Consider the following 25,066-nt stretch of genomic DNA (forward strand, 5'->3'; position numbering starts at 1 on the left):
GTTATTGACTTGACATGGTGGAAAGAAGACAAACCACACACCACTGTATCCTTCCTGAGTATCAAGGGAGTCTTTTTATTTTGTTTTGTTTTTGTTTTCATTTTTCTTTAAGTTATACATTTGGATTGCAGTCTTAATATATTCCCTACAGTACTTTATGAGTATATAAAAGAAAATGTTCTTCTATGTCTCACAAATAATATTTCATAGCTTCTTTTCAGTTCATTGTCCTTTTATTTCTTGTTGAAATCAGATATCTGATTCCATGTTGTGCTATGTAGAACATGAGATAGCCTCTATCTGTTTTCATTTCATAGACAGTATTATATAGAGAGTTTATACCTGAAAGATTTATAGTGTCTGAACTTATGAAAAACAGGGTTGCTTCCAAATCCTAACAGTCTACCTGTCAAATAGGTGGCCTTCCATATCTAGAAATATAGGTCAGTCCTTTTTTTACCCCCACACCAATTTGTACCCCCACAGAGACCAGCAGATGTGGTATCTAGCAGTCTCTTCCTGAGTCACATTGTCCTTTCAGTCTGCATTTCCACCTGAAACTAGGACAGATCAAAATGTCTGCCCCAGAACCAAAAGCCAACCTGGTTTTTAGGAAGTCTTCCTTAATCAGAGACATGGGGACACATGAAGGTTGCACTAAGCATGGACACGGAAGGCCTGTCCTAACCAGAGGCAGCACTGCCTGTCTCCAAAGTGGCCTGGCCCAGTCCGAGGGGGCCAGGTAAGTTAACATGAGAAATGACCAGGTGGTGGAAGAAAAAGGCAAGAACATAACCAACAGAAGCCAATATAATTTGGCAATATCATAACCCAGTTCTCCTACCCTGGATACCCAAACACGCAATAAGAGCAAGAGTCTAACCTAAAATGTCATTTCATGAGGATGACAAATGTCTTTGGTGAGGATAAAAATGATCCCTTTAATGAAATACAGAAACCCACAGAAAAATATGTAGAAACCCTTAGAGAGGGAAAAATAAATCACTTGAAGAAATGTAAGAAAATACAATTTAAAATGTGGTGAAAGGTAAGAAAAGAGACTAAGATTTGAAATCAGAAGCAATAAAGAAATCACAAAATAATTAAAAGTGAATTATAAGCATTTCTGATAAAACTGAAGAAATATATAGAAAAACGTTAAAATTAACAATTTTCATGGAATAATACAGATAAATTGGCTGACTTGAAAAACATTTCTAATTTAATTGAAGGATGAAGTATAAACATTTTCTGGTAAAATTGAAATGTAAAATATTACATGGAAATTATTTCAGATAAATTTGTAGAAATATATAGAAAACACATCAAAATAGTTAAATAATTTGAAAAATGAAGTAGAACTATTTAATGAAAATGAAAATTTTAATGAAAAATTGAAGATTTACATGGAAAGTATTTTTGATGAAATTGAAGAATTATGTAGAAAATAGTACTCAAATTGACCACATTAAAAAATATTAACAAATTTCATGGATAATAATACATCAATTGGTTTACATAAAAACTATTCTAATTTAAGTGATACTAGATGGTAAACATTTTCTGATATACTTGAAGATTTAAAGGGAAATATTTCATATAATTTGAAGAAATATATAAAAAATATCCAAATTGAAGATTATAAAAGAAAATAATATGGATAAATTTGTTGACTTAAAATATATCTAAATTAATTGAAGAAGAAAGTATAAACATTTTCTGATAAAATTAAAGATACATGAAAAATATTTCTGATAAAATTGATGAAATATATAAACACATGTAACAGAAACATGCTAAAACTGAAGATTATAATGGAAAATTGCACAGATAAAATATTAAAAAATATTTTTAAATTGACTTAAAGTCGAATTACATATATTTTAGCGACACAGAAAATATTTCTCACAAAATTTAAGACATATATAGAAAGATACATTAAAATTAACAATTTTCATGGAAAATTATACAAATAAAATGGTAGATATAAAATATTGTTAAAGTATCTGAAAAAGGGAGTAAACTATTTTTTGATCAAATTAAAGATACAGGCATAATATTTCTAAAGTATTGAATATATGGAAATTCACATTAAAATTAACAACTTTCTTTGAAAATTATACAGATAAAATGGTAGGCATAAAAACATTTCTAAATTGCTTCAGAAATGAAGTAGATATATTTTGTGCAAAAATAGAAGGTTTACCTGGAAAGTTTGTTTGGTATAATTGAAGAAATATATAAAAAATGTTAAATTTCATGATTTTCATCGATAGTAACATAAATGGTTTGACATCAAAAACATTTCAAAATTAATGGAAAGTAGAATAATAAACATGTTCTGATAAATTGAATATTATAATGGAAAATAATATGGATAAATTGGTTGACTTGAAGAATATTTCTAAATTAATTGAAGGAGGAAATATACACATTTTCTGTTAAAATTGATGATTTAAGTGGAAAATAAGTCTGATAAAATTGAAGAAATATACAGGAAAACATGTTAATATTGACAATTTTCATGGCACATTATTCAGATAAAATAGTAGACATATATACATGGCTAAATTAATTGAAAAAGAAGGTAGAAGTATATGAAAAAATCAAAGAGTTATATGGAAATATTTATGAAAAATTGAAGAATTACATAGAAAAACAAGTTAAAATTGCAGATTATCATGGACAATTACATAAAAAAATGGTAGGCATAAATATTTCTAAATTAATTGAAAGTCAAGTTAAATAAATAAATAAGCAAATAAATAAATAAATCAAATATTCTTACAATGTAGGACAAAAGAATGGGACAAAATGAATCCAATTTTCCCATGTTTCTTTGTAAGATGAACTAAAATTTATGTAATTTCACTCATGTGTATGTGTGTTTTTTGAGTGTGTTTTTATGTGGACTTCTGAGCTTAGGTCTATTTTGAATGCAGAATTGGAATATAGTGCACCTGATTCTTTGGGAATATTCTTTTCTTTTTTCTTTTCTTTCCTTTCTTTCTTTCTTTCTTTCTTTCTTTCATTCATTCTTTCATTTTATTTTATTATATATATATATATGTGTGTGTGTATATATATATACATACACACACACACACACACACACACACACACATATATATATATATATATATATATATATATATATATATATATATATATATATATATTTACATTCCAAATGATTTTCCCTTTCCCGGTTCCCCCTCCCCCTAAGTCCCATAAGTCCTCTTCCCTATACCAGTTCGCCAAACAATCCCCTCCCACTCCTCTGTCCTGGTATTCCCCTACAATGCTGCATCAAGCCTTTCCAGGACCCGGGTCCTCTACTTCCTTCTTCCTGGGAATTATTTAATATGTGTTTTGGGTATTCTGAGCTTCTGGGCTCTTATCAGTGACTGCATTCCATATGTGTTCTTTTGTGAATGAGTTACCTCACTTTTTATGATATTTTCCAGTTCCAATGATTTGCCTAATAATTTCATAAATTCATTGTTTTTTATTGCTGAGTAGCATTTCATTGTGTATATATACCACATTTTCTGTATCCATTCCTCTATTGAGGGACAACTGGGTTCTTTCCAGCTTCTGTATATAATAAATAAGGGTGCTAGGACCATAGTGAAGCATGTGTCCTTATTGCGTGTGAGGTAATCCTCTGGGTATATGCCCAGGAAAAAGTATAGCAGAGTCCTCCGGAATTGTTGTGCCCAGTTTTCTGAGGAACCGCCAGACTGATTTTCCGAGTGGGTGCACCAGCAGTGGAGAAGTGTTACTCTTTCTCCAAATCATTGCCAACACCTGCTGTCTCCTGAGTTTTTAATCCTAGCCATTTTGACTGGTGTGAGGTGTTATCCCTCCCAGCATGGTCTTGTCACCCTCATGAGTCATGAGAATAAAAAAAAAAAGTATGTCAGCTCTGGATTCAGACAGGGTTTACAGAGCTGATTGTTAAGGAACAGATATATAGATTATCCTCCCATTGAGTCTCCTGGTCTATCTTGTGAGAGCGCCCTCGCTGCCATGGTACTGAGTATTGAGCATAGACCTGGGGGATTAACAAAAAACACAGACATGGGTCATTCTGCAATAAGAATGCCAAAGCTTTACTGAGAGGCCAGCAATATATATACTAGAGGCCAGGTAAGGGAACAGGAAAAAACAATTATAGTCATAGGTCAGGCACCTGGAAAGTCCGTACCACACCGGGCAGGAAGGCAGAAATCAAGCTAAGTCACAGGATGTTTTGCTCTCAAGAAACCTGTGCAAACAGCTCAGCTGGGGGTCGTTGAGCCAAGCTCTCTGGTTCCCAATAACTCCTTTTTTATTTTTTAAAGAATGAATAGCATCTGTCTTAGGACACCTTCTGTCCAACTCCCATTACCCGTCTCTGGGAATCTCTGCCAGTCCCAGTGCCCCCTGTCTTAGGTTGGTGTGGGCTGCAAAGGAGTTGCCTGTCATAGACTATCTATTCTCGTTACAGGCTGAGCCAAATTTGAGCAGATGTATTATCCTGTGCCTAAGCACTTGTTCAATCACTGCTCTGGACTGGTTTTGTTGTTTACACACACAGTTTAGCAGGAACAATCCCAATGTGGCAGCTCCACAAGCCAAAAACCCCAGTGCCATAAACCCAGACCTTTTTTAATCAGGGGTGGCAATAATGCCAAAGTCTCTCTGATGGTAATACAAGGTAACAGGGAATCTCCCTTCATTATTTAGAGGCATGGACACAATTCCAGTAACCCTTCAATCACAGCAGCATCTTCATAATCTCAGGAGTATGTCAGTACACACAATCTGCTAGAACAATTCAATTTTTTCTTGTCTTCTTTCTGTTCATTAGAGACTTTTTCTTAAACTACAGAAGAATGGGACTAAAACACATGGTTTAGTGTTCAAGGGATCATTGCAAAACACAAGACAGGAGTCAGGAAATGAAGTTCGATCTAACATAAACTATTCTCTAATGTACGATTAAGGTAATAATGTCCTGCCTGAAGTTGTTCTTGTACTAGGTGATGAGCTGCCTCCATTTTCTCCTTAGAAAGGGGCCACTGTTCAATCCACACGGGCTCATTTGACTTCCATGTGATTGGTAAAGGTTTGAGAATAGGAGGCATAACAGTGACCCTTAAGATAAATTTCCCAATCCAGTTTTATCTTTTGAATGTTTAAGTACTAGTGATTCTTCACTCACACTTAAAGGTTTTCCTTGTAAATATTTCTCCAAGCCTTTTCCAGGAATATAACCTTGTTTATCCAACATATTTTGTACTGGTTGAGTGGTAATCATGGCCCCCATTTTCATGAGGACTTGTCTTCCCCAAAGATTAATAGGTAAATGATCTAAAATAAAGGGTTGAAACCATCCTTCATGGCCTTGCTCATCCTTCCACTTTAACACCTTGCGACTCCTAAGTGGAACAGTGGCTATTCCTATACCCTGTAAAGTAGATTGAGATACATCTAGAGGCCAGTTCTTTGTCCAAAAGGCATTTGAAATTACAGTAGTATCTGTTCCAGTATCCAATAATCCCTTCATAGGCTTTCCATCAATCCATAGAGTAAGTGTAGGGAATGTATCTAAGGATGATACCCAAAAGGCACCTGCTCCTGTGGAGCCAAACACTTGATTCCCCATAGAAGTCTTGAATACAGCATTATTAGTGTGGAATTTTGGTAAGAGGATTAACTGAGCAATTCTATCTCCTTGGGGAATAACCACAACCCCTCTTTCTATAGACACCATAAATTTAATTTCTCCAGTATAATCAGCATCAATTACCCAGGGAAGGATCCTTATACCTTTCATTAAGGCACTACTGCATCTTAAAAGAAGGCCCATGCTTCCAGGTGGTAGAGGTCCATAGGCTCCAGTGCCTAGGGCCTGAGGATCCATTTGAGGTGTCAATACTGCTCTGGTGGATGAGCAGAGGTCCAATCCTGCACTTCCTGGGGTACCTGTGAAAGGGTCTTGGACATGAAAGGGTTGGCTTGAGGAACAAGCCGAATTGGTGTAGCGGTTATGGCAGGGGTATTCACGGCTCTGTACACTCTGGTTTGAGGGCCCTGGAACAGGCCCACTTCCCCATTTCCCGGAGGATAGAGGGAATGACCTTTTGTACTCATTACTCCAATGGTGTGCTTTGCGACAGTGAGGACATAATTCAGGACTTGAAGTCCCTTTATTTTTAGGACATTCTCTTTTAAAAATGTCCCAGTAATCCACATCCAAAACAAGATTTCTTTTGGAACCTTTTTGCATGGCAGCTGCCATAACCTGCCCCATGACTAATTATCATCAATTTCTTTGCAGATTCTAATATAATCATTCAAACTTTTTATTCTATGTGGTCTATTAGCTTCTTTACAATATTTGTTTGCATTTTCAAAGGCCAATTGTTTTACTATAGGCATTGCTGTATCTGCATCTCCAAACGATTTTCCAGCAAGTTGTAACAATCTATCCACAAACTCTTGAACAGTTCAGAAGGCCCTTGAATTATCTTAGACAATTGATCCCCAGCTGCTTTATTAGGTAAAGTTTTCCAAGCCCTAATGGCAGCAGATGAAATTTGAGCATATACAGCAGGATCATGTTGAATCTGATTATGAAGCCCAGCATAGGGTCCAGTCCCTGTTAATTTCTCCACATTTTCTGAGGGAATCCTGCATTTGCATTTATTCTGGCTAACTGAACACATTGCTCCTGGGACTCTCCTCTCCAAAGTAAATAATCCTCCACACTCAGGACTGCTCGGCATAATTGTTGCCAATCCGCAGGAGTCAAATTAGAAGTAGCATATGATTTAAAAATGCTGAGGTAAAATGGGCTAAAGGTCCATAGGAAGAAACAGCTTCCTTTAGGTTCTTCAACTATTTAAAACTCAAAGGTGCATGATGTCTTATCACCTATCCTGGATTAGCAGGATCAAGAATCTCAAACACAGGGTATGCTGCTTTTGTATTAGAAATAGGTTCAGAAAAAACTACTCCCCTTTTTGGTGTTGGTTCTTCATAACACCAATCAAAGGCTGGATAAGCAGAAGCCCCCTCTTCTATAAAGAAAGGATTTTTACTAGGTGGTCGGGAAGTGGACACTCTTTGCTCTTTACATTTCGTTAATTTTAATTTTAATTCCTCTATCTCTTTTTCTAAAATCTCCTCCTCCTCCTCCTCCTCCTCCTCCTCCTCCTCCTCCTCCTCCTCCTCCTCCTCCTCCTCCTCCTCCTCAGATAATTCTGTCTCACTCTCTGATTCGGATGCCTTCAAAGACTCCATTGAGGCATCATCTTGTGCTACTCCGAAAATTCTTTTAATCTCGAACATCTGATCCTTAACCTTAGCCTTGGTATTCAAGAGAGCATCCCTGACTAGTCTCCATAGGGTGAAGGCAGTCACAGGAACACTTTCTGGCCCCTCTTTCTGAAATTTCCTTTGCAAATCTGTTTTATGTTGGAATATTGCTTCTACCACTGTTTTTTTCTACAACAAAGCTTGTGTAAAAGTGGCAACAGACCTATACTGGCCACAGCTGTTTTTAACATTTATCATTCTTTAAATCATAAAGTTTGTCTGCAAGTTCTTATGTTTGAATGCATGACAGTACAACTTATAATACCTCATTAAAAAGATATTTTAAATCTTATCTCTTATAAGACTAATTTCTAGGATAAGAATTACATAAAATATTATGTCAATTTAGAAGTATCTTAGAGGCCTTTTTTTCCTGGGTTGTGTCTTGCCAGGTGTTGTTGTTTAATATAACTCCAACCCTGAGTTACCAGTTTTAAACTAACTTTTTGTTACCAATGTAATTTTTTTTAAATCATGCCCAATACCTTATAAGCCAATACACTATAGTCAAGACATGGAAAACATACTTATACCTTTAAGACCAATCAGAAACAAAAATGAAGCAACTACATGAATCTTATAAATTTAAACCAAACTTTTTTTCTAGCTTCAATTTCAAGAGAAAAATCAATTTGTACCCAATAGGAGAAATAACCATCAGCCTACTTGCCCTAGAACTTGAGAAGCTGCTGGCCCTTTTAAAAGCAGCTTTTCTCTAGCTGTGCTTGACTCCTAGCTAAATGCAGAGCAGCTTAAATCAGCCTCTGCTGTGTAACCTGAGACTGGATTAAGAGATGGACCTCCAGTAGATAAAGTTCTTACCAATTTTTCTTTTCACCATGAAATAAAGTTTTTACCATTTTTTCTTTTCAACATGAAACATAGAAGAATCATTCAAACAACGAAACAAGGATAGACACATGTGGACAAATTGGTGCACCAAAGATAATACATAGGGAGGAAAGAGCATTTGTAACCAGTACTAATAATATCTCCAGTAGGGTCCATAGAGGAAACAGGACATCTCCATGTTTCCCCTTGTCCCTAAGAGAGTATTGAATCCATTTTCCTTCTTTCTCTTTCTTTTCCATGTTTCTAAAATCTGTTTTTTGTCTTTTACTCTTTTAATTTTATTTACTTTTATTTTATTTTATGCCCCATTCCTCTTGCCTGATGCAGTTTTAGACTGCTGACAAATTGCCTAATAAAATTCACCATCCCAATTTGCTATCACACCCTAGCTGTCTTAACCTTGAACCCAATATCTGTTACCTAAGCAGAACCACCAGTTGATCCACCAATTTTAAGGCGGAACTTGTTATCCCCTTGGCACAATCCTGTACTCACTTTTACTTTATTTCTTGCAACATATATTCCGCAATACATTCCTCTTCTTTTCACTGGCTGATTTTTCTTGGAACGATCCCGTCAGGTGCTCCCCTCTTTCCCAATCTTGGTGGGACCTCCATTTGACAGCACCTGTGCTGCCACAGTACTGAGTATTGGGCGTTGGCCTGGGGGATTAACAAAAAACACAGACACGGGTCATTCTGCAAGGAGACTGCCAAAGCTTTACTGAGAGACCAGCAATATATATATATATATATATATATATATATATATATTCTAGAGGCCAGGGAAGGGAACAGGAAAAAACAATTATAGTCATAGGTCAGGCACCTGGGAAGTCCATACCACACTAGGCGTGAAGACAGGAATCAAGCTAAGCCATGGGATGTTTTGCTCTCAAGAAACCTGTGCAAACAGCACAGTTGGAGGCATTGAGCCAAGCTCTCTGGTTCCCAACAAAAAAACCATGAGTTGAAGGAAACAAAATATTAGAGACCAAGAAATTGAAGCAATGAAACAAACATAAACTGAGGGAATAATGGAAATAAAAATTTAGGAGTACACATTAGCACTAGAAAGGCAAGGGTCACTGAGAGAAGAAAAAAAAAAAGGAAGACAAATCTCAAACATTGAAGATACAAGAGGAGGGATGGACACATCAGCCAAAAATATGTTAAATTTAATACTTCCTGATATAAAATATCCAGAAAATTTAGGACATTATGAAAGGACAAAACATTAGAATACTAGGAATAAAGAATGGTGAATACTAGATCAAAGTCTCAGAAAGTATTGACAACAAAATCAAACAAGAAAAATTTCCTAACCTAAAGAGTGAAGTACAAGAATCATCAAAATACCAAATATAATAGATCATAAAATAAAGTCTCTTCCCTGAATAATAATCAAAACATACAATACAAAGAACGAATAATAAAAACTGCAAAGGTGTAAAAGCCAAAAAGATAAAGGAAGATCTATTGAAATCACAGATAACTTCTCATTGTAGTATTTTAATACGAGAAAGGCTTGAACATATTTCCTACAGAAACTAGAGTTTATTATACGTAGAGAAAATTTATTCACCAGAAATGGAAAAATAAGATAGTCTATGATAAATTAAAATTTGAACAATATCTGTCTACAAATACTGACCCACTTAAAGTGTTAGAAGAAGAATCTAACCCAAAGTAGTTAATGAAACACAGGTAGTCAAAAATCTTGTGTTATCTGCAAAAGAAGGGAAAGCACACACACACACACACATACACACACACACTATTCTTGCCTTTAAATTCAGAGCCACATAGACAAAGCTGCTGAGTTCTGCCGCTTGATGTAGCTAAAACATGGCATCTTCCATTACATTTTCACCCAGTTTCTATTTTTCAAATACTTCACTGTCTATGCTGGGTGGTCCTGGAACTTGCTCAGTAGATTAACCTTGAACTCAGATATATATATGGCTCTGTATCCTGAACGCTGGGATAAAAATCATGTAACACTTTTAATTTTCATATAACACTTTTAATTTTAGCTCTTAAATTGAAATCCCAGAACAGCAATCAAGATCTATCCCTTCTCAGTTTGACACATATTTGTATCTTCATATCTCCACATGAAAACAATAACCAGGTAATAATAATTCATAACACCATACAGTTTATATTCATACAACTGCAAATCCATGTTTATCTGGATGGAATCTTGCCCTAATGTAACCATTCCTTTAATATCATTGAATATCCTTGATCACAGGATTTAGCTTCATCCAACTTCCTGATGATGGCTTACATTTTGAAACTTAGGTTTCTCTCCAGCACATAGAATTTGGAGACTTTTCCCTTGTGAATATACTTCATCACTTTGATTATATTCGTAAGGTTAATGTCTGGCATGGGTTATTTTATGATATTTAAGATTACTGGATGCTGTAAAGGCTTTACCACATTGATTATATTTGTAAGGTTTCTCTCCAAAATCTTTTATGTCTTTTGAGATTACACTGAACTGCAAAGGCTTTACCACATTGATTACATTCATAATGTTTCTCTCCAGTATGTGTTCTTTTATGACACTGGAGAGAGCTGGATACTGTAAAGGTTTTAGCACATTGAGTACATTCATAAGGTTTCTCTCCGGTATGTGTTCTTTTATGATATTGAAGATTCCTGGATACTGTAAAGGATTTACCACATTGATTACATTCATAACGTTTCACTCCAGCATGTGTTCTTTTATGATATTGAAGATTACTGGATACTGTAAAGGCTTTACCACATAGATTACATTCATAAGACTTATCTGCAGTATGTGTTCTTTTATGACACTTGAGATAACTGGATCTTGCTTCTAAGTTGATGGATCATGCCTCGCTTGAGCCACAGTTGCAGCAGCTTTTATTTAAAAGTTCTTTCTTGGATCTAGGAAATAATTTGCCCACTCCTTGCATTAATTTTTGACTTAGCAGTAGGAAGAATTTTACTTAGGGTACCTCCTCAGGCATATACCCACAAGAGCATTTGGTACACTAAGTTCATATCTGTTTTATTTATTACAACTAGAAACTTGAAAAAGTTCAGATGTCCCTCAACCAAAATATGGATACAGAAATGATGTTTCATTTTCAAATTTGAATACTAACCAGCTATTAAAAATAGGGACATCATGAATTTTCCAGGAAAATGGGTACAACTAGAAACTACCATCCAGACTGAGATAACCCAGAAATAAAAGGACAGGCACGTATGTGAATATTAACCATAAAGTACAGGATATCCAAACTTCTCTCGACAGACCAAAAGAAGCTAAACAAGAAGACCCAAATGAGCATGGTTTAATCTTAGGAGGAATAAAATGGGCAAAGGAGGCAGATGGAAGAGAGAGAACTGGATAAGAAAGCAGATAAAAAAGGGGAAGTGGGAGAGAACAGGAACAGGTGTGGTGAGAGACAAGACAGGACCAGAGGGCAAAGATAATGAATTGAAATCTACAGCAGGTGAGGGTGGAAGGTGGGAATATATTCAGAATGTGCCCAAGATGACAAATTGGAGGGCACCAAGGAGTGAGATATGGACCCTGAAGAAGCTACATCATGCAACCAGGCAGGAACCCCAGTGGAGAGTTAAGGACACCACCTGAACCAAATTCCTTTCCACACAAAATTTGTCTTGTCTACAGGAAATGCAGGGGAAAATGGATCAGAGAATGAGGGAATGGCTAAATTATACCCTGCCAAACTTGAGACCCAGCACCTGGGCAAGCAACAAACCCTGACTTTACTGAGGATACTTTGTTAAACTTCCAGAGAGTAGCTTAGCATAATTGTCCTCTGAGAGTCTCCACCCAGAACATGACTGAAACAGATGCAGAGACCCACAGCCTAATATTGGACAGGGGACAAGGTGTCTTTTGGAGAGTTGGGGAGGGGGAAGGATTGAGGGCCTCCAAAGGAACAGGATGTCCATGAGAAGACCCTCAGTGTCAAATAACCTGGACACTAGGAGACTCTCAGAGACTGAGTCACCAACCAAGAAACATACACAGGATGGACTGAGTCCTCCATCATATATGTAGTTCATAGGCTACTCAGTCTGCATGTGGTTCCCCCTACAATTGGAGGAGTAGATGTCCCTTATGCTGCTGTCTGACTGTCCAATTTGTTCCCCTAACTTGGCTGCTTTGTCTGAACTCAGTAAGAGAGATATGCCTAACCTTTCAGAGACTTGAAATGCCATGGTTGGTGATTACTCCTGTGGTCTCCATGCACCTTGGAGAGATAAAAATGAGTTAGGGATAAATGACTGTGTAAGATGGAATGGAGAGATGGGAGAAAGTGAATGTTAAATTAAATAATTAAATAATAACTAAATAAGTGGGGAAAATGAAAAAACACATATAAATAGTATAAAATATAGAAATTAGCCAATTATTTTTAAATTTTGACCCACTCAATATTTCAGGGTATAAGCCAAGTAGAAAATATTTTTTTTTACCAATATCACACAAATGACCTCTTGCTAAAATTTACCTAGTGTATATTTTCCTTTGAAATGCTATGATATCAATTTCCTCTGGCTACATAAAGTCAATACTGCAATCTCCTAAATCCTGTAATAACAACCAATTAAAATCCATGAACAGCTTTCTATGACTTTTGCCATCTCAATTTATGATAATTTTTACATTCCTTCAAAAGAGAACCTAGATTCTGTCCAGCAGAAAAATTACTTTTTGATACCACTTTTGTTGTTGTTGTTGTTGTTGTTGTTGTTGTTGTTCTAACTTGCTGCTCTGCTGCTGTGATGGAATCCTCTGAGCAAAAGCATCTCAGGTTTCTGCGAATGGTTTTGTCAGATGACAATTCACTGGTTTGGGCACTTAGAGTAGAAACTGAAAGTACAAACTTAAGGTAAAAGCATGGACAAACATTGTCTCCAGGTATGCTGTCCTGCTTGGTCAGTATCCCATGCTCAGGAAGCTCTCCCATCCAGTCTAGGCCCACTTACTTATAAATATTGTCACCCTCAGTGCAAGAGCCTTCCCACATCAATCATCCACACTATCTCACACAGACATAGCAACAAGCCATTCTGATGAGAGCACACCCTCAACTGAGGCTCCTTAAGATGACTGTAACTCTGAAATGTTGAAATGTTGGCAGCTTCACTTCTCTCTTGACTACATTCCTTAAGGATTGCTAAGATGAATTCTTTCAGCCCACCATCCTCCTAGCTTTCAACATTAGCCAGCATTCCCTTTGGAACATATGCACCAAATGGGTAAGTAAAGAGACAACACTTAGCCAATACTCTCTGAAAATACAGATTGCAAACTCTAACCCAGGAATAAAACTAGCAAAATAAGACAAACCCAGTAAATAATTCCTAGAATTATTAGCACCACAAACCCAGATGGCTAGACACTAACAGAAATATAATGAATAACAACCAGGAAACTATGTCACCAACAAAGCCAAGTTATGCTTTCACAGCAGGTCCTGAGAAACTAAAACATGCAAAAGATGTGATGCAAAAGATGTTGTATGAGAGAAGGGAGAGAAGTTAGAACCTGTGGATGGGATAGAGGTTCACAAGACGACCTGAAGACAGGCAGACAGATGGGGAGCAAAGAAAGAGCAATGAAAGAAGAGAAAGATAATAGAGAGAGTGCATGTGCAGGGAACAGAGGCAGGGTACAAAAATAACAGCCTCCCATGTAAATAACGCACAAACTAGAAACAGAAGCATGTGATGGAGGCAGATCATGGCTTAAGAATTTCCTATGTCTCTAAGAACAGGCCATTGAAATATTTTTGTACACTGACAATTATTGAGGCAAGGCTCACCCACAGAATAAGAATGAAAGGGAAGACCCAGGCATGGTGGCGCACTCCTGTAATCCCAGCACTCTGGGAGGCAGAGGCAGGCGGATTTCTGACTTCGAGCCAGCCTCATCTACAGAGTGAATTCCAGGTCAACCGGGGATACACAGAAAAACCCTGTGTCAAGAAAAAGAATGGAAGCAAGAATCAAATGCATTAAAAATGAATAGAAAAAATGGATACATTATTCAAAAAAATCTGGATTCTAAAACATTCCTGGCACTAAACAACCAAGAGTTATGCAACATATGAGAAGTCAAAAACACAAATGTTTGGAGAAGAAGGAGGAGGAGGAAAAGAGGAAGTAGGAGGAGGAGGAGGAGAAGGAAGGAGGAGGAAGAGGAAGTAGAAGAAGAAGTAGAAGGAGTGCTGGGCAGTGGTGGTGCACGCCTTTAATCCCAGCACTTGTGAGGCAGAGGAAGGCATATTTCTAAGTTCCAGGTCAGCCTGGTCTATGTTGCGACCACCCTCGCTGGCAAGGAATGATGCAACACAGGAAGATCTTCAAGCAGTTTACTCAGGAACCCTGTACAAGCTTCTTCTGACCCCGGAAAGAATAAGCCTTCTGGGTAATAAAGATGAGAAAGTTTTGGATCAGGCTTATGAAGAGCTAATAAGATTATTGAGAAGAAAGCAATTGTTTATTGCCCCTGATAAGGTTCAAAAAAACCAGTGTAGTCTCTTTTTTGGGAGCAAGATTGGATCCTCTTACAGTAATCCCACAAAAGATTGCAATTAGGAAGGATAATCTCAAGACACTTGATGACTTTCAGAAGTTGTTGGGTGATATAAACTGGATCTGAAGTTATTTGAAAATACCTAATTATGAATTAAGGCCATTATTCAATCTTTTGGCTGGTGATTCAGCCCTGGATTCTCCTAGACAATTAACTAAGGAGGCTTGAGTGGCCTTGAGGAAGGTAGAGCAAGGACTACAGGATGCAGTACTGTATCGTTGCACAGAGGACTTGGATATCATCCTGTGCATTCTGCCTACCTTTTTGCATCCTACAGGGCTGTTATGGCAGGCAGAACCCTTATTATGGATTCATCCTAAACCCTCACCAGCAAAATCCATAGAGCATTACCCCACTGCTGTTGCAAAATTGGCACTTAATGGAATACAACAGTGCGTGCAGTGTTTTGGGAAATATCCAACCTCCCTGATTATTCCATATACTGCTTTTCAAGTGCAAATACTATGTGGAGCAATTGATGACTGGGCCATATTGCACTTTAGTTTCCATGGTATTATAGATAATCATTATCCCAAGCATCCTTTGCTTTTCTTTTTTAAAGAACATCCTGTTGTGTTTCCAAAAGTTACTGCACAAAATCCTTTGCCAGATGCTCCCAATATATTTACAGATGGATCAAAAACTGGATGTGGGGTGTATATGGTAGAACATCAGAAACCAGTCCTGTATCAATTCCAGCCAAATTCACCACAGGTGGTTGAGTTGCAAATTGTCTTGGAAGTCTTTTAAAAATGCCCTTTTCCCTTCAATTTGCTTTCCGATTCGGCATATGTGGTAAATGCTGTAAAAATTCTAGAGGTGGCCGGACCTATAAAACAAAACAGTACTGTTTGTCAATTACTGAGAGAGTTATAAAAGACCATTTGGCTGAGAGAGTCAAAACTTTTTATACAACATATTCGAGCTCATACAGGCTTGGCTGGCCCATTAAGTGAAGGAAATGATCTGGTTGATCGTTGCACTAGAATGGAATATGCCTTTTTGAGTTCTGTTTTGGAAAATGCCCGAATTATTCATAAGCAATTTCATGTTCCAAATTTTCCAAATTCAGAAATATGAGTAACATCCATCTGACCAATTTTTAAAGGTAGCAAACCTCTTGGATTAATTCCTAAACTAGGGGGATGATTATAAACAGCACATTGTTGACATTCGAGAACAATTTGTCTGGCATCTGCTCAGGACAATCCAAACCTTCATTGCAAGGTCTTTGAAGGAACATTGACATTGCTGATAGGCTGTATCCATGCGGAAGGCGCAAGACTCAACAGGCTCCACCCAAATAAGGAGTTATTTACAACGGGGAGCCCACCAGCGGGAAGGCAGAAAGCGGAAACCCGCGCCATTTTAAGGGCGCGGTAGCAAGCAGCTCCCTACAGGTCTACAGAGTGAGTTCCAGGACAACCAGGGCTAAAGAGAGAAACCCTTGCTCAGAAAAAAAAAAGGAACAGGAGGAGGAGGAAGAGGAGAAGGAGGAGAAGGAGAAAGAGCAGAAGAAGAGGAGGAAGAAGATGAGGAGCAGAAGAAAAAGGAGGAGGAGAAGGAGGAGGAGAAGAAGAACAGGAAGAGGACAAGAAGAACAGAAAGAAGAGGAGGAGGAGGAGGAGGAGGAGGAGGAGGAGGAGGAGGAGGAGGAGCAGGAGGAGGAAAAAGGACATAAAGTTCTGGAAAATATTTCCAATAAAGTCATAAATGAAAACTTTCCTAAACAAAAACTGGTGCTTGTTAATGTACAAGAAGCATCAAAAATACCAAACAGAGTGAGAAAAAAAATCCCTTTGCCACATAATAGTCAAAACACTAAGCATATAACTTAAAGAAATATAAAAAACTACAGCAGAAAAATTAACAAATTAAACAAAACAAAAACTAGTAATGTATAAAATCAGAACTATTAGATTCATATCTGTCTTCTTTTTTATGCATTAATCCATTAAGTATGAAATTTTCTCCCTACAATTATTCCTCCATGCCAGAGGAGGGCACCAGATATCTTTATAAAGGGTTATGAGCCACCATGTGGTTGCTAAGAATTGAATTCATGACCTGTGTAAGAAAAGCCAGCGCTCTTAACCTCTGAGCCATCTCTCCAGCTCTATTCCTGCCTTATTAATGCATATTATAAAAGACAAAAAGGTTTATACACAGTTGCTGCAGGGTCACAGAAACCACCCATGCTTCTACCAGAAAGCAACTGGTCCAGATGTTTTGGACAGATTTACAACCAGCCATGATACTGAAGTTATTAAGAGGCCATGGCCTGAACTAACAAGCAATAAGCACCACTAGAAACCTCATAGGAAGCCACATCAGGCTGATGTTTCTGATCCAACCCCATTGAGGACCCACCAACCCAGCACCCACTGCTCAGGTGTTTGTTTCATCCCCTTTTTGGGTAGATATCCTGTATTTACCATGTCTTGATTTCAGAGTTTCCCTGTGGCCCCTCACAGCACCCAACAGCAGGGCACAAATCAGGACACAGAGAATCATTCAAACCTGCACAGCCACAATGAACACCACAGAAAGGCACTTAGATGATCCTGCCTCTTTGTCTGACTGGCAGGTCTGCCTGGCAGACTTGAGTGGCCAGTGAGTATAATCCTTCCTAAAGGTTAAAGTGTGCTTTCTCTCCAGGGTCAGACTCTTTCCAGATCTCAGAACTAATTTACACTCAATTAGCATATAGGCCTACCCTCCAGGAGGAATCTCACCCCACCCAGCCCTGGGGAAGGACTTACCATTCTGGCTGCTCACTCATCCCATCTGTTAGCAATAATCCTGACATCAGACATTTAGACCTTTCCTGACATTTATACCTTTCCTGAAATTTCCCCACAGCACTTGCCTGCTTCTTCCAGAAAATAAGTTGAACAGCTTGCATAGCCCATTTTTCAAGGTACAGTGGAGCTATCAATCTGAATCAGGAGTGGAAAGTTAACCAGGCTATTAGTATTAAAGAGTAATTTTAGGAATCAAGAATTTTGGGTTTTTTTGTTTGTTTGTTTGTTTTTTGTTGGTTTTTTTTTTGGCTTCATGCTGGTCTCAGGGAAATTACAGCTCCCTTTCACCAGATGATAGGTATCAAACAACCCTGGGAGAAAAGCCAGAAACATAAGGGAAACCCTGTTGAGCATTATTATTATCTAGCACATATTCATCAGTGGCTAAGTGGAGAAAAACATAGTTGGATTAGTATAGTTTCTCTAGATAAACATATCTGAAATCATAAAGAAAATGAATCTAAGTATACAGAAAGGTTAGTTAATAGAATGTCCCAATAAAGGCCGCCAGCCAAGGAGAATTAGAAAAGTCAAGCATTGGTTGATTTCATGTTGTAGGATATATCAAATGATTTTTCACTATATACCAAAATTTTGAAGAAATAAGTACTTACTAATGCCAGTTTCAAAAACAAACAAAAAACAAAAAAAACCCAAACAAACAAAAAACAAATAAATGAACTATTTTTGTTTAAAAAAAGGGACAGAACAAACAAAATAACAAAACACACTGTGTTCAATATCCTTTATATTTGTAGGTAGCCAAGAGAATCTATAGCTTAGATCAAAGGTGGATCTAAAGATCTGAACATCCCAAAAGATCAAGATTAAGAAAGACTCTCTTACTTCAAAAGGTATAATTAAGAAATATTAATTAATTCCCACGCAGGAAGAATTAATTCCCACGCAGGAAGAATTATGCTCAAATCCTGCCTGTGTTGCCATCCATGCGGGTGCAGTTCCACTATCCTCACTGATGTGGGAGGATTGACTTAATGAGAGATTGTCCTAAATCAGGGGACTCTGTGCTGTTTGTTGGACCCACCCTCAACTTTCTTGTGGGGAAAAGGAAAATGAAAGCTTGACAAGATGCCTTGTCCTTGTCAAGCTGTCTAGGGATGCAGGGAGGCCTTTGTTTGGTGCAGAGGGAAACTTCAGAAAAGCCCAAAGAGCTTAAAAGCACACCAAGGAGTATCTGGACACTTTGTGAAGAAAAAGAAGAGAGAAAAACAGACAAGTCTGCCTTTCAAATTCTGCATGCAGACGGGCGGCAGACCCTGCAGAACCTCATGGTGGCTTGGCTTGTGGGGTCTGTACTCAGTGTGGGTAGAGGAGGAGGTGGGGGCTCCTGAAAAAGAAAATTAAATTATCTCAGGGTAAACCTGCATCCTATAGGTCCTAGCTAGATCACTGACCTGCAGCACTGGCCCAACCCTTTAAGGGAAGAAACAGGGCATGTCTCCACCTAGAGGGAGATTCCATTCTTTACATTTAAACTCTCTTGTTGTTTTATAATTATTTTATCTTTTTGTGTGTATGGGTGTGTGGTGGCTAATCTAGGCTGTCATTTGACTATATCTGTAATCAATTAACACCCATGCACACAGGCACTGGTGAGGGATTATATTGATTGGTTCATTTGAGGTATGAAGGCCACTTAAAAGGACATGGAAGAAGGAAGCTTTACTTTTTGCCTGCTTGCCTTTGCTCTCTCTGGTGTTAGACCCTGCTTTGGGATTTCAGTGGAGACCAAGGACCAGCAACTCTTCTGGAATTCCCTCGGTCTTCAGCACCAGATAGGGAGGACTGAGGCAAAGAGTCTCACGGACTGAGCAACCACCAAATCCTTGCTCAGCCATTGAAGAAGACAGCCAATGTTGGAGTATCTGAACCGCAGCCTGTGAACCATCATAATAGATCTCTTTAATACATATTTATGCTGAGAGAGAGAGAGAGAGAGAGAGAGAGAGAGAGAGAGAGAGAGAGAGAGAGAGAGAGAGAGGAGGGGGAGGGATAGAGAGGGAGACAGGGAGAGAGACCGAGACAGAGACTGAGAGAAAGAGAGAATGAGAGAGAGAGAGAGAGAGAGAGAGAGAGTATTCATTCCAGTAGTTCTGTTTCTTACATAGTCCTGAGGAACACAGGGTGTTTTGTCTACAGATATGTCTGTGCACAAAGTGCAGGCAGTGTCCAAAGAGGCCAGAAGTGGGCATCAGATCCTGTACAACTGGAGTTAACAGATGATTATGAGCCACCCAGTGGGTGCTAGTTATCAAACCCAGGTCCTCCAGGAGAGCAGACAGTGTTTCTAACTATTAAGCCATCTCTCCACCCCATCTTTAAGTTTTCACAACATTTTTATAGAGTTCAGTTAGTGTGGTGGCTTGAATGACCATGGCCCCCATGGGCTCATATATTTGAATGTCTTGGTCCCTAGTTTGTGAAACTGTTTTGGAAAAGATTAAGAGGTGTGTCTTCATTGGAGTAAGAGTAAACTTTGCTGTGTCAAAAGGCCATGCTAGGCCCATCAGCCTCTCTCTCTCCCTGATGTTTGCTTATGGATCAGATGTAAGCTCTTGGACACAGCTCCTTCACCACACCTTCCTACCTGCTGCCCATCATGATGGTCATGGACTCACCCTGTGAAACTGTAAGCAAGCCCCCAGTTAAATGCTTTCTTTTATAGGTTTTCTTGGTTATGGAGTCTCTTCAAAGCTATAAAAATAGCTAAGACAGGTTCACTTTCACTTTGCAAGGAAAGAACAGAATCCCTCTGTACAGTGTCTCTACCTGCGCATTTCTCTTTCCAACTATCTCGAGAAGGCCTTGCTAGTCAGCACAGCCAAGGACTGACACAGACTCATTGTTATTATCCGATGATGTCTGTGACATTGGGTTCCACTCTTGTTGTTGTGCATCCTTGGTCCTTAACAGATGTTCTTTACACAACACTTATTCTAGTTTATACAGTGCTCTGCAGACAAATTCTACCATCCCAAAGAGCTCCTCTGTGCTATCTATCTTGCCAACTGGGGACCTGGTGTTCAAATACACAAGTCAAAAGGGCAACATTTCCCATGCAAACCATCACACACACCATAGCACAACTGGATGACACAACGAGTCTACAGACATGAGTTTTAGGAATACAGGTGAAGAGTCACAGGGGCAGAGAGCCCTTGAAGGCGGCCACATCACCAAAGAGGCCCATCACAGCCTTGATAGTGACCCACAGAAACAGCAGTCATGGTGGATGTTCTTTACTAGGAGGCAGCCAGCCAGGTCAGGGTCACCTTCCCAACAGTCGTTTACTGCCTCTATAACCTGGTGCACAGTGGGGAGAATGAGTCTTGATCTGGCTCTGAGCTGTGTGACATCTGTATCACTAAGAGGTCTTGTGAGGCAGATGAGTGTCAGCAACCCACTTAATGTGTTAATTTCACTGCAAAGTCTTCCTGGGAGTCTGTTTCTTGGCCCCTCCCTCTCATTAACCCCTTCCTTGTACTGAAATCTTGTGTTCTCCCTTGCTGTGTAGAGCCCATGTTCTCTGTCTAGTCTTTTCAGCTAGGTGTCCACAAACTTATATGCAGGGGCAAGTCATCTAATGATCCAAGCAGCTCCCATGCTGGAGAGCACTCTGCCAGGTTAAACAGAGTTTAACTCTGAGTTAACAGAGTTGGGTTTTTTTTCTGGGTATGGTGGTGCACACCTGTCATCCCACTGTTTAGAGCTGTGGCTCTCGACCTTCCTAATATTGTGACCCTTCGTTACAGTTCAAGTCTCAGTGACCCAAGCCATAATATTATTTTAATTGATACCTTATAACTCTAATATTTCTAGTATTAAGAATCACACATATATATACTTGTCTATATCAGTATGTATATATGTATGTATGTATACACATACATATGTTTTCTGATGTTGTTAGGTGACCCCTGTGAAAGCGTCATTTGACCCTGTACTGGCTGATTTTTTTTTGTCAATTTGACACAAGCTGGAGTTATCACACCGAAAATAGCTTCCCTTGAGGAAATGCCTCCATGAGATCCAGCTGTAAGGCATTTTTCAATTAGTGATCAAGGGAGGAGGGCCCCTTGTGGGTGAGGCCATCCCTGGACTGGTAGTCTTGGGCTCTATAAGAAAGCAAGCTGAGCAAGCCAGGGAAAAGGAAGCCAGTTAGAAACATCCCTCCATGGCCTCTGCATCAGATCCAGCTTCCTGACCTGCTTGACTTCCAGTCCTGACTTCCTTTAGTAATGAACAGAAATGTGAACATGTAAGCTGAATAAAACCTTTCCTCCACAACTTGCCTCTTGGTCATCATGTTTTGTGCAGGAATAGAAACCCTAACTAACAGACCCACAGTTTGACATCCACTGATGTAAGGAATTGAAATTGGAGGACCTGTAGATCAAGGGGAGCACAAGCTTTGGTGTGAGCATCAAGCCATCAGAACTACATGTTGAGACTGTGTGAACACTACATTCCAGGATTGTTTTCTGTGTATACTTCTAAGCTCTGGTTTCAGCTCCATTGACCCTTCTGACTACTTTCCTGACAGTTGACCATAGCTGCTAAGAACTGCTTGAGGTGTGATTTGAATTTGGCAGTGATTTAGTTTTGTGTGTGTGTGTGTGTGTGTGTGTGTATGCATGTAAGTGTGTGTGTGTGTGATGGTTTGTATAAGATTGAAAGAGGGAGTGGCACTATTGGAAGATATGGCCCTGGTAGAGTAGGTGTGTCACTGTGGGTGTGGGCTTAAGACCCTCATGCTAGCTGTATGGAAGTTGTATTCTGCTAGCAGCCTTCAGAAGAAGAGGTAGAACTACCAGCTCTTGCATCATGTCTGCTTGGATTCTTCAATGATCCTGCATTGATGATAATGGACTGAATCTCTCAACCTGTAAGCCAGCCACAGTTAACCGTTGTCCTTATAAGAGTTGCCTTGTTCATGGTATTTGTTCACAGCAGTAAAACCCTAAACAGTGTGTGTGTGTGTGTGTGTGTGTGTGTGTGTGCGTGCGTGTGCGTGCGTGTGTGTAACTATGTGTGTATGTGTGGTTTATGTCTGTGTCTGTGTATGTGTATGTCTATGTGCATGTGTATTGTATGTGTGAACTTGTGTGTTTGTGTTCATCTCTATGTCCATGTGGGGGGAAGCAGGAGTTTGACATGAGGATTCTTCCTCAGTCCCTCTGCTCTTAGTTTTTGTTGAGCTGTACTCTCTCTGAATCCAGTGCTCACCAAGATATAAAACTGGCTCAGCATTGAGCTAGGGTTCCTGCCTGATCCTAGAGTCTTTTAGTTTTCTTTTCTAATCCTGTGTTAGAACACTGACCAAAAACCATTTCAGAAAAGCCTCGATTTATCTCACTTTCAGATTACTGTCCATCTTGAAGGGAAGACAGGGAAAGTAGGAATGAAAAAGCAGGAAGTGTAGCAGAAGCCATGGTGAAACACTGCTTACTGGCTTGTTCAACCTTTCTCACACCACTTCAAACTACCAGTCCAGGGATGGCACTGTTCACGTTATCCTGGGCCAACCCAAAAGGAGGATTCATGAAGAAAATGCTTCACAGACCTGCCTACAGGCCAATGTGATTGTGGCATTTTTCTCAACTAATGTTCCTTCTTCCCAGTTTACTCTACCTTTTATCAAGTTGAAAACAAACAAAACTAAACAAGACAGCAGCACCTAGATTATCCTATGCACATGACCACACCATTTTTTGAGGTGAATGTTGGGGATCCCAGCTCAGGTCCCTACACTTTCTCAGCAGACACCATACTGACAGCATCTCCTAATTCCTGATACATACTGTTTGGTGGGTCCTTAGGAATGTCATAGGAACTTCCACATTAGAATTCCCCTGCTGTCCATAGTAATTGGTTGGAATGTGCTGATTGATTCCTATGCTACTAATTTCAAATGGTATTGTCTTTCAATCCAAGTCCCTACCTGTCTGCATCTTTTGCCTCTCTGTGTCTTTTTTTTTTAACCTACATGCTATAATTTCTGCTGTAGGCCTTACCCATTGTTTACAGTCCTTTATATATTTCCTGAGAGGACTTCAAACACTGCAGAGAGTAGGAGACAAGTCAGAACCTTGGCCTGTGCAAATGGCCCTGCCTGCTTATTTTCCTGCCCAAGTGGTGTCCAGTCAGTGCACTCATCTGTGCATGGCTGCTGTGCAGCTGACTTCATTTCAGTTCAGGTGCAGAAGTGTTTCCTTTGCAGCATTGTTGGATTTGCTTACCAGATTTAATAATGGTTTCTCAAAATTCTCTACACACATTAGCAATGGACTAGGTCCCCTTTCCTTGTGTGCAGATGACAGCTAGACGCCCTGCCACCTTCACTTCTAGCTACCACTCCTTCTCTGCTCTCTGTGCTGCACAGGCCTCCAGTGTTCACTCAGAAAGCCAACCTGCAGTCTGTGTGCGGTTTTCCTAAACTTGGCTACAGTAACCCTGGGTCTGCAGTCCTCAGGGTCACTGGACACCTCATCTCAGGAACTAGATGAAGTGTACAGCTCAATTCTTGATGAGACAGGGACTAGCCTGGTGTATATAAACTTTTCCCAAGCCAAATGCCAAGGTGGCCAGTGATGTGGTTTGTGTGTGGGTGCTTCATCATCAGAGCCCACATGAGTTGCCCTACACCCTGGAAGGGGCCCAGACATCACTGAGTATCTGCTAAAAGTTTTCAGGAATCACACATGCCCAGAATGAGGACTTAGTGAGCTACTTTTCCTGGTGATTCCTGGCTTTGACCCATACAGGCTTCCTTATACACAGAGAAAAGTAAGACTACAAGCAACCCATTCCCTACAGACCAAATGTGTAAAATTTTCAGGGACTCACCCCTGTTGTATGTTGATCACCACTAGAATTATGGTAAAGCCTGGCAATTCTTTATGATAACCATCTGTTAAAACTTGATGCAGTGTGTCCAAACAGCTTTGGGCTCAGGGATGGCTAGAATGGTGAGTTCCATTACAGTTAAACTGACTTTCTCCTCTGCAGGGCTCCAGTGTCCAGTTTGACAGAGAAAAAGCCAGTAAGTAGAGACCTCTGTCCATGAGCCCCGATATGGCTTGTCTAGAATCTGTGTCGCTAACTGCTAGGGGTACTGCTGAGCCCAAGACCTCCAGGTCACAGTCCCATAGTTTATACTGTTCACCACTGTCGGTATTTGCAGTTACTGCAACATCGGTGGATTGCTTTACCTGAACACAGGGTGCCTGCCGGGGTTCCCTTCCTGTGATTGATCTGTTAGTCTCAGAGATGCAGTCCAGAGGTAGATATGTTTAGATTGTACCACTTGGGAAATGAATTGTATGATTTAAAATGAATAAACAAGTCATGTTTTTTAATATTCAAACAAATGAAAATTCAACAATGAAACCAATGTTATGAAA

General features: G+C 39.2%; 1 protein-coding gene across 1 annotated transcript in view; it reads right to left on the reverse strand.

The window, feature by feature from the left end:
- LOC127673330 (zinc finger protein 431-like) overlaps window positions 1–17,289 on the reverse strand; it is a 269,940-nt gene extending 252,651 nt beyond the window's left edge. The window contains exon 1 of the mRNA XM_052168980.1: window positions 17,274–17,289. The gene's annotated coding sequence lies outside the window, so the exon portion shown is untranslated. The remainder of the gene's footprint in view (window positions 1–17,273) is intronic.
- Window positions 17,290–25,066: the final 7,777 nt, after the last annotated feature.

This window comes from Apodemus sylvaticus, chromosome 22 (genome assembly GCF_947179515.1).
Source record: "Apodemus sylvaticus chromosome 22, mApoSyl1.1, whole genome shotgun sequence".
NCBI classification, from domain to species: Eukaryota; Metazoa; Chordata; class Mammalia; order Rodentia; family Muridae; genus Apodemus; species Apodemus sylvaticus.